Source organism: Nannospalax galili, unplaced genomic scaffold (assembly GCF_000622305.1).
Source record: "Nannospalax galili isolate Female #2095 unplaced genomic scaffold, S.galili_v1.0 scaffold1460, whole genome shotgun sequence".
Classification (NCBI taxonomy): Eukaryota; Metazoa; Chordata; class Mammalia; order Rodentia; family Spalacidae; genus Nannospalax; species Nannospalax galili.
Genome location: NW_008345971.1, coordinates 408,001 through 415,928, shown reverse-complemented (window position 1 = coordinate 415,928; position 7,928 = coordinate 408,001). Strand labels below are relative to the sequence as shown.

The 7,928-nt window shown below is 36.6% G+C and overlaps 1 long non-coding RNA gene across 1 annotated transcript in view; it reads right to left on the bottom strand.

Moving 5' to 3' along the window:
- Positions 1–4,301: 4,301 nt before the first annotated feature.
- LOC115071902 overlaps positions 4,302–7,928 on the bottom strand; it is a 14,537-nt gene continuing 10,910 nt past the window's right edge. Inside the window, exon 3 of the long non-coding RNA XR_003850960.1 lies at positions 4,302–4,338. This is a non-coding gene — a long non-coding RNA (uncharacterized LOC115071902). The remainder of the gene's footprint in view (positions 4,339–7,928) is intronic.

Sequence of the window (7,928 nt, the reverse complement as noted above, 5' to 3'; positions counted from 1 at the left end):
ACACTATATCCAATTCTGCTCTGGCCCGGACCCTTACCCTAACCCAACACTATCCCTATATTTTATATAATTTAAGAAGCTTCTACAGGTGACCAGATAGCTTTTTCACAAGGTATTTAGTGGTTGTTACCCTCCTCATACTATTATCCTGCTAAATGGACATAGGATATTAAACTGAGTCCTAATAATGCATTTTTATACCCATAGTTTAGTGCATCTTTCAGCCCTCACACAGAGACTCACAGCTGGTCAATGTAGTAAAATAAGGAACTGCAGGAACTGTGGAGTCCTCTGTCCTAAATGGGACACCTGTATCTTACCCTCTCACCCCAAGGCTCAGGAATCATTTCACAAGAGGAGACAGAAAGATTGTAAGAGTTAGAATGGTGAATGAATGCAAAGAAACAGTGTGTGTTCTGGACACAATAGGGCAGTTGCACATATGAACCTACAGTGCTGTGATGGTATGCACAAGACCTGTGACACATAAGTGACACAAAATCACAACATGGAGGAGAAGGTGGACAAGAAACCCCAGCCCCGTGTATGGTCTGTTGATTTCATTGAATCTTAGTATTTTTTTCATTTCCATTTCATTTCTTCCTTAATACTAATTATTTCTTTCTACCTACGGATTTTAAGTTTGACTTGTTCTTTTCTTTTCCCACATCCCTACATTGTATGACTACATTTTTTATTTGATTTCTCTCTGATTTCTTGATGTTGGTACTAAAAGCTACAAACTTCCCTTGTAGGACTGCTTTCATTGTATTCTACAGTTTGTGATCTTATTTTCATTTATTTCTAGAAGTGTTGTGACATTCTTCTTGATTTCTTCAATGACAAATTTATAACTTAATTCCATTTTGATCAGATAGATAAAGAATTATTTCAAATTCCCTGGATTTGCCTTGTGTCCCAATATATGATCTATTTTAGAGAATCCCCAGATTTCTTTGTGTTTGCATGAGCCCTGTGTTTCTCTTTAAAATTCCTAACACCACTTCGGTGTGTTATTCACTAACACAGCACTGATCTGAAGATTGGAAGAGTAGCTGTGTGATTCAGAGCCAGGAGAGGCAGATCCTATGATAAATCAGAATTCCCACCAAATTCGGAGATACTGCAGTTTTGGAGGAAATCGGATCTTAGTTTATTTTCCTATTTCTGTGATAAAAGACTGAAGAAAGCAACTTAAGAGAGAAAGTGTTTATTCTGGATTACAGTTCAGGGATACAACCCATTGTGATGGGGAAGTCAAGACAACTGGAGCTTGACATTGTTGGACACATCACGCACACACACACACACACACACACACACACACACACACAGAATTAGGAAGCAGAGGCTGATGAAAGCTAATTTTCTTTCATGATCTATTTCAAAATCATCCAGGATATTCACCCAAGGAATGGTCATATCTATAGTTAAGATGTGTTTTCCACATCTTTTAACCTAATCAAGATAATCACTTACAGACAATCAGAAAAGCTATCCTTAATCTAGATAATCCCTTGCAGATATACCCAGAGGTTTGTCTCTTAGGTAATTATAGATCCCCTCTAGTTGATAATAACAGTAACCATCACAGAAGGGATGCTGAATCCATCAAGATAAAAATGTTTCTCCAGGTCTCATGGAAAAGTGTATTTACCCGAGCAACAAACAGAGCTGAATCTTTTCAGGCACAATGATCTCACCTGGGGGAGGGGCAAGGCCAAAGCAATTCAAACACATTGGGCTCACCAGAAGGTCAGACATGGCTGGCAGAGTGCTACCTTCACCCTTATGAAATAGAGGCTGAGGACTCTCGGTTTTCTGTGCTCACTGGAGTGATGCACATGGACAAAGTCCGTATTTGTGTTTAAGATATCTGTGTCCTGTATGTTTGATTTACTTCTATTGAATTTCTTGATACGTACATCCTTCTGCTCATATTTAACTTAAACAGTACTTAATCTGTGCTTACTAGGGGAAATAACCTTGAGTATTTAGCAACCCCCTCTGATTGCTAAACTGTGCCAATACTTCTCATAAATCCACATTGAAATTCAGTTTATTTAAGGCATTCTTTAACTTTTAAAACTTTTTGTGAAATATACTTTCTAAGCAGTATAAATTCACAGGATCATGCATGTAGTGATGCAAAAACATGTAAGCTTGACTTTCTCTTGTGAAACACACACCCATACTTCTGTGTATTGTATTCTTCTGCTGGAAGTCTCTTCCTATTAACCACTGTGCATAAGACCTATGTTTAAAATATCATTAATAAATTACATACTGTTACAATCTAAAATTATTTTGTGTTACAGTCAAAAAATGAAGAAGGTTCCTATGGTGGGGGAAACTCTTCAGACAAGGAGTTAGGCTCCATTTCTGCCTCTGCATTCTTAAATGTCCTATTAGAACCATTTTCCTGTGCCTTCTTGTTTTGGGTAAGTTTTATTTCCATTTTCATTTGTCTTGAGGAATTTTTAAAATTTCTTTTTTGATTGCTTTTTACTTTAATTCATTTTTTTCAGAAGAATAATTAATTTTCAGTTCTGAATTTTCCAATTTTCATCATAATATTGATTTTGAGTTCTATGCCATTATTACCATAAAAGATAGTGAATATGATTTCCAATTTCTTACAGTCATTAAGACTTTTTGGCAAAATATACTGTTTTAGCAGGAGAACGTTCTGTTTGGCCTTGAGGAAAATGCACATTTTTTTTTAACTTTGATAGAAAATTCTGAGTATGTGTCTGTTATATACTCTTGTCTAAACAATGTTTTTTTAAGTTTACTATTTCCTTATGGATTTTATGTAAGAATGTTCTAATGGTCATTAAAATGAGATGATGAACTGACCTGACTATAAAAACTGGTACTCTAATATTAGATACACACATTATTTATAAGTGTGTGTGTGTCCCTGGAGAGGACTCCTGTATTAAACCTGACCCACCCAGGGCCCAGAGACCATTGCAGGGGGGAGAAAAATTGTAAGAGCCAGGGGTGGTAGATGCCAAGAAGGAAACAGTGTTTTCCAGGCTTCTGGGAACTTACTCATATGAAACTACAGCAGTGGTGACAACAAGCACAAGAGCCGATGCTAACCAGACAAGAACCTAGCACAGAAATGGGGAAACAGGCAAGAGGCCCCAATCTTAATTGAGGAACTGTTGACAACTGATCGCTGCTGGGTGATGTTAGACAGGCTGACCAAGCTCCAGTTGATGAACTCAAACTAAGGATCATCTGGGGAAACAAATGACTTGATAGGCCTTATCATATATGACCTGAAATGTGGGTCAGGGTATGGGAAGTGCACATAGAGGAGGGGGCCTAAATATGATTAACATCAATATGTATATATGAAATAATATTAAATACACAAAATTCAAAATATTTATACATTGAAAAAAGACAGGACATGGAGTCTACAGATAACAGAATCATACGTATCATTAAGTAAAGTGAGGTTTCTCAGTATCCAAATTTGGAAAGAAGATGGGGAAACTTCAGAGGAAGATATAGCCTTCAAAGAGGCATAGATCAGATATGTTATTTCGAGAGACAAGTAGATCTTTTCCCAAATTCATGAATCCTAGACTTTCATGGATACAGAAAACTGCATGTGTATATGTGTTGGGGTCCAAAAGTAGAAATGAAACCAGGGAAATGAAGGAGATTAGTCGAAGGGCAAAAGAGGAAGGCAGAGAGAGGAGAGGACAAGGTAGGAGAATATTGTAGAAATGGATATTTTATTGTTTTTATGAAACCCAATATTATCTATAATGAATATATACCAATAAATAAATTCTACCAAAAAGGAAAAATGGAGGAAAATGATCACCAGACAGAAAATAAAGAAGATGCCTAGGAGCTGGAAAAAACAAAAACACGTTTTCTTCTAGATCCTCCAAAAGGCAATGTAGGCTGCCAGCATCGAGACTTCGGGTCCATGGAGACCTGTGCTGGACTTCCGGACTCCAGAATTATAAACTGAGGAGTTCCTTAAGTCCAAACCAGAGAGTTTATATCCAACTGTTACAGAAGAAATACAAAACCAATACAAAGGTCTTTGCCTCATTTTACCAAAAGGACCATCCAATTCAAAGGCTCTGAAAGATCATTTGCTGCTCATTTTTCTGCTGAGGTTGGCAAGTTTCTTCATTCATGAGTAAGGAACACTTGACTCCCTGACAGACAGAGGAAGTATGCAGGTCCAGGGCTGTGGGGTGTAAGCAGCTGGTGAGACTGTCAGAGAAGGATCATCTTTGAGACTGAAACACCGGGAGAAAGGTAAGAATATTTCTGACAGCAATAATCTACCAGGTGTTCAGCCTGTATACTTGCCGATGGTAAGACTCAAATCTGAGCAGACCCACTGTGCATGAAACATCAGGGACCCCAGAAGCCCATATGGATGCCTCACAGAGCAGGTATTTAGGAGGCTCTCCTGGTTTTGGTGGTGCCATGCTACACTGATACCAACATTCTGACAGGACTTAAAGCTTATGGTAACTCTGTCTCCTAAAGACCCAGCCAGGGATTCTGGAGACGGTGTCATCACAATGTCCCCATAGACATCTGCAATCAGAAATAGGAAATGATTATACGTACATACATACATACATACATACATACATACATACATACATACAGAGATGCAGATGAACCAAAACCTGAAATTTAAAATGTCTTTTAAAATGGCATTCTCTCTGTGTACTATTGGACCTTATAAAGGAACTAGCCGTTTTATCCTACAAATTATCTTTATATCTATCAAAAGTATTACTCTAAAGAGATTATAATGCTTTTAAATTTCTCACCAGATACCCATAGCAAGAGATACATGAGGACCTGGGTCTGTGACATCATCTTGCTGCTTATGCCTTTCTGATGCAGCGCAGTTCTCACTGCAAAGGCCTGGTTTATAAAACCTGAGGAACTGAGCTAGGCCTGAATTACAATAATTTTATTATACACACCAAGTTTTATACTTATAAGAAAACATAATAGTTTAGAGAGCTATAAATATTCATCATCATATAAGTATCAAATTCATTTATATTGGGGTTGTATTATGTTAGAATGCTTAATTTTAAGTTGCTATTTGAGTTGTTGGATTGAGTTACATGAAAAGTTGACTCCAGTGGATGAACTTGCTTCAAAGAATCCATGGGTGTAAAAGCCTGACACTGTAGGCCTTAACGTATATGACAAAATGCATGAAATCTAGTGGAGGGTGAAACGGGGAACATAAGGAGAGATGATCTATATATGATTAAGATTAATGCATAATAATTCCACAAAATATATTTTTTTAAAGTTTTAAATTTCTTGGGATTAAGATACATTTTCCAAACTTACCTGACATGGTCCACTTCTGCCATCATGAACAATGTATTTTTTGTAGCAAGACTTTCATTGTTGATGAGTATAAAAATCAAATGCTAACCAACTATAAAATACATTGAGGTTTTAGCACATGCTACAGAATCAAATACTAAAAATGATTTGATTCCATTTGTAAAAGTAAGCAAACATCTATCTAATTAGCATACAAATATGCTTTCATATTTAATAAATTATAAAATTCTATGTATATAAAATGTTTTAAAATAAGTGTCCTTATCAGCAATATGTAAGTTTTAAAAAACTATTTATTATTTTATTTTTCTTTTATGTGTATGAAGTTTTGCCTACATGTATGTAAGTATTCCTTATGTATGCAACTCCCACAGAGGCCAGAAAATGGTGTTGAGTCCCCTGGAACTGGAGTTGGCCACCATGCTTATGCTGGGACTTGAACCTTGGTCCTCTGGAAGAACAACAAGTGTTCTTAAATGCTGAGCAATCGCCACCTCCTGATTTGTGTAACTTAAAAAAAAATCCTTTATACTTGATTCGCATTAGAAATTTCTCAGGTAGAAAAGGGTCTTCAGTGGAAAAAGATTTGGAAGCACTAATCTAAAGTAGTCTAGAACGCAACAGTGTTGAAGTTGATTTAGGTAACTTTCCTAATAAAATAGCTAAGAGAAAACCTCTCTAAATGACAGCAAGCTATCCCAGGTCATTAAAAAATTCTGCAAGTAATTTTTCAAGGGCCAATAGAACACAGAGTCCAAAAATCTTGGCATGTAAACCTAAACAGTTGAGTATCAGCCAAAAAATAATAAAAGCTTCAGGAAGCAAAAATCCTGCCCAGACATCAGAATTATTGGGTTATATACAAGAAATAAATTATAGACAACACTCTATGCAAATTAAAAAGAACATAAAAAATTAAAATACAGGAGAGAAGCAATACACACTTACAATCCCAACACTTAGGAGACAGAGGCAGAAGGATCATGAGTTCAAAGCTAGCCTTGAACTACATAGTAAGTTCTAGGCAAGTCGAATCTACATAATAAGATACCACATCAAAAGATGAAAAAGTTAAAAATTATTAACTGTGTATAAGTGTCTGTTATGCAAAATTCCCCTCTCCATCCTTGGGAGAGCCTTGCATGCCTCCTCTGAGGTCCCAGGGCTGACAAAACCAACAGAATGCCTTCTATATGGGTTTTGCATAGTTTATGACATCCGGGAAAGGGTGTAATCCCATGGCACAATTTCTACATTTTGGCAAAGCTTTGAGATCCATGCACCAGTGTCACTCAGTCTGAGCGCCTTCTCCCCTGCAGTTCACAGCCATTCCCTATGTCCAAAATTGGTGGTTACATCTCCGCTTTTACACAGTGTGCTCAGCTTTAGCATTTCTCAGTGTCTCTCACATTTGGGCTATAGACCTGCCCCATTCAGTCCTAGCATTTGGAAGACATCTACCCAACAATGTCAATGCAAGATTTTATATCAAAATAATTGTAAATATGTTCAGGTGAAGTCATTTCTATGATTTTTTTTTCTTTGATTCCTACCTGCTTCAAAAAAGAAGAGAAATTTAAAGATTTAAGATTTTCATTGTAGAGCTCTTTAGTGTCTTTGGTCAGGTTTACTCTGAGATATTTTATTTTGTTTGCAGATATTGTGAATGGGAGTGTTTCCATGTGCTCTTTCTCTGATTGCTTGTTATTGGTATATAGAAAGGCAATAGACTTTTGTGGGTTAATTTTGTAACCTGCCACTTTACTGAACATATTTATAATTTCTAGGAGTGTGGGGGTGGAATTATTGGCACCCCTTAGATATAATATCATATCATCTGCAAAAAGGGATAATTTGATCTCATGTTTTCCAATTATTACTCCTTTAATTTCCTTCTCTTGTCTTATTGCTCTTGCAAGAGTTTCAGGTACTATGTTAAAGAGAAGTAGGGATAGTGGGCAGCCTTGTCTGGTTCCTGATTTCAATGGGAATGCGTCCAGTTTTTCTCCATTTAGAATGATGGTGGCTGTGGATTTGTTATACATGGCTTTAATTATGTTGATGTTCCCTGCAGCCCAATTCCACCTAGGACTTTGAACATAAATGGAGGTTGAATTTTGTCAAAGGCCTTCTCTGCATCTATTGAGGTGACCATGAGGTTCTTATCTTTGAGTCCATTTATACAATTTTTGAAATTCATTGACTTACTTATATTGAACCATCCCTGCATTTTTGGGATAAAGCCAACTTGATCATGGTGGATGATCTTTTTGATGTGTGTCTGTATGTCGTTTGCAAATATCTTGTTGAGAATTTTTGCATCTATGTTCATTAAGGATATGGGTCTATAGTTTTCTTTTTTGGTTGTAGCTTTACCTAGCTTTGGTATTAGAGTGATGCTGGCTTCATAGGAGGAATCTGGAAGCTCTCCCTCCATTTCTATTTTTTTAAATAAATTAAGTAGTATCAGATGCAGATCTTCTTTAAATGTCAGATAAAATTCTGCTTTAAATCCATCTGATCCTGGGCTTTTTTAGTTGGGAGGTTTTTTATAACTGTTT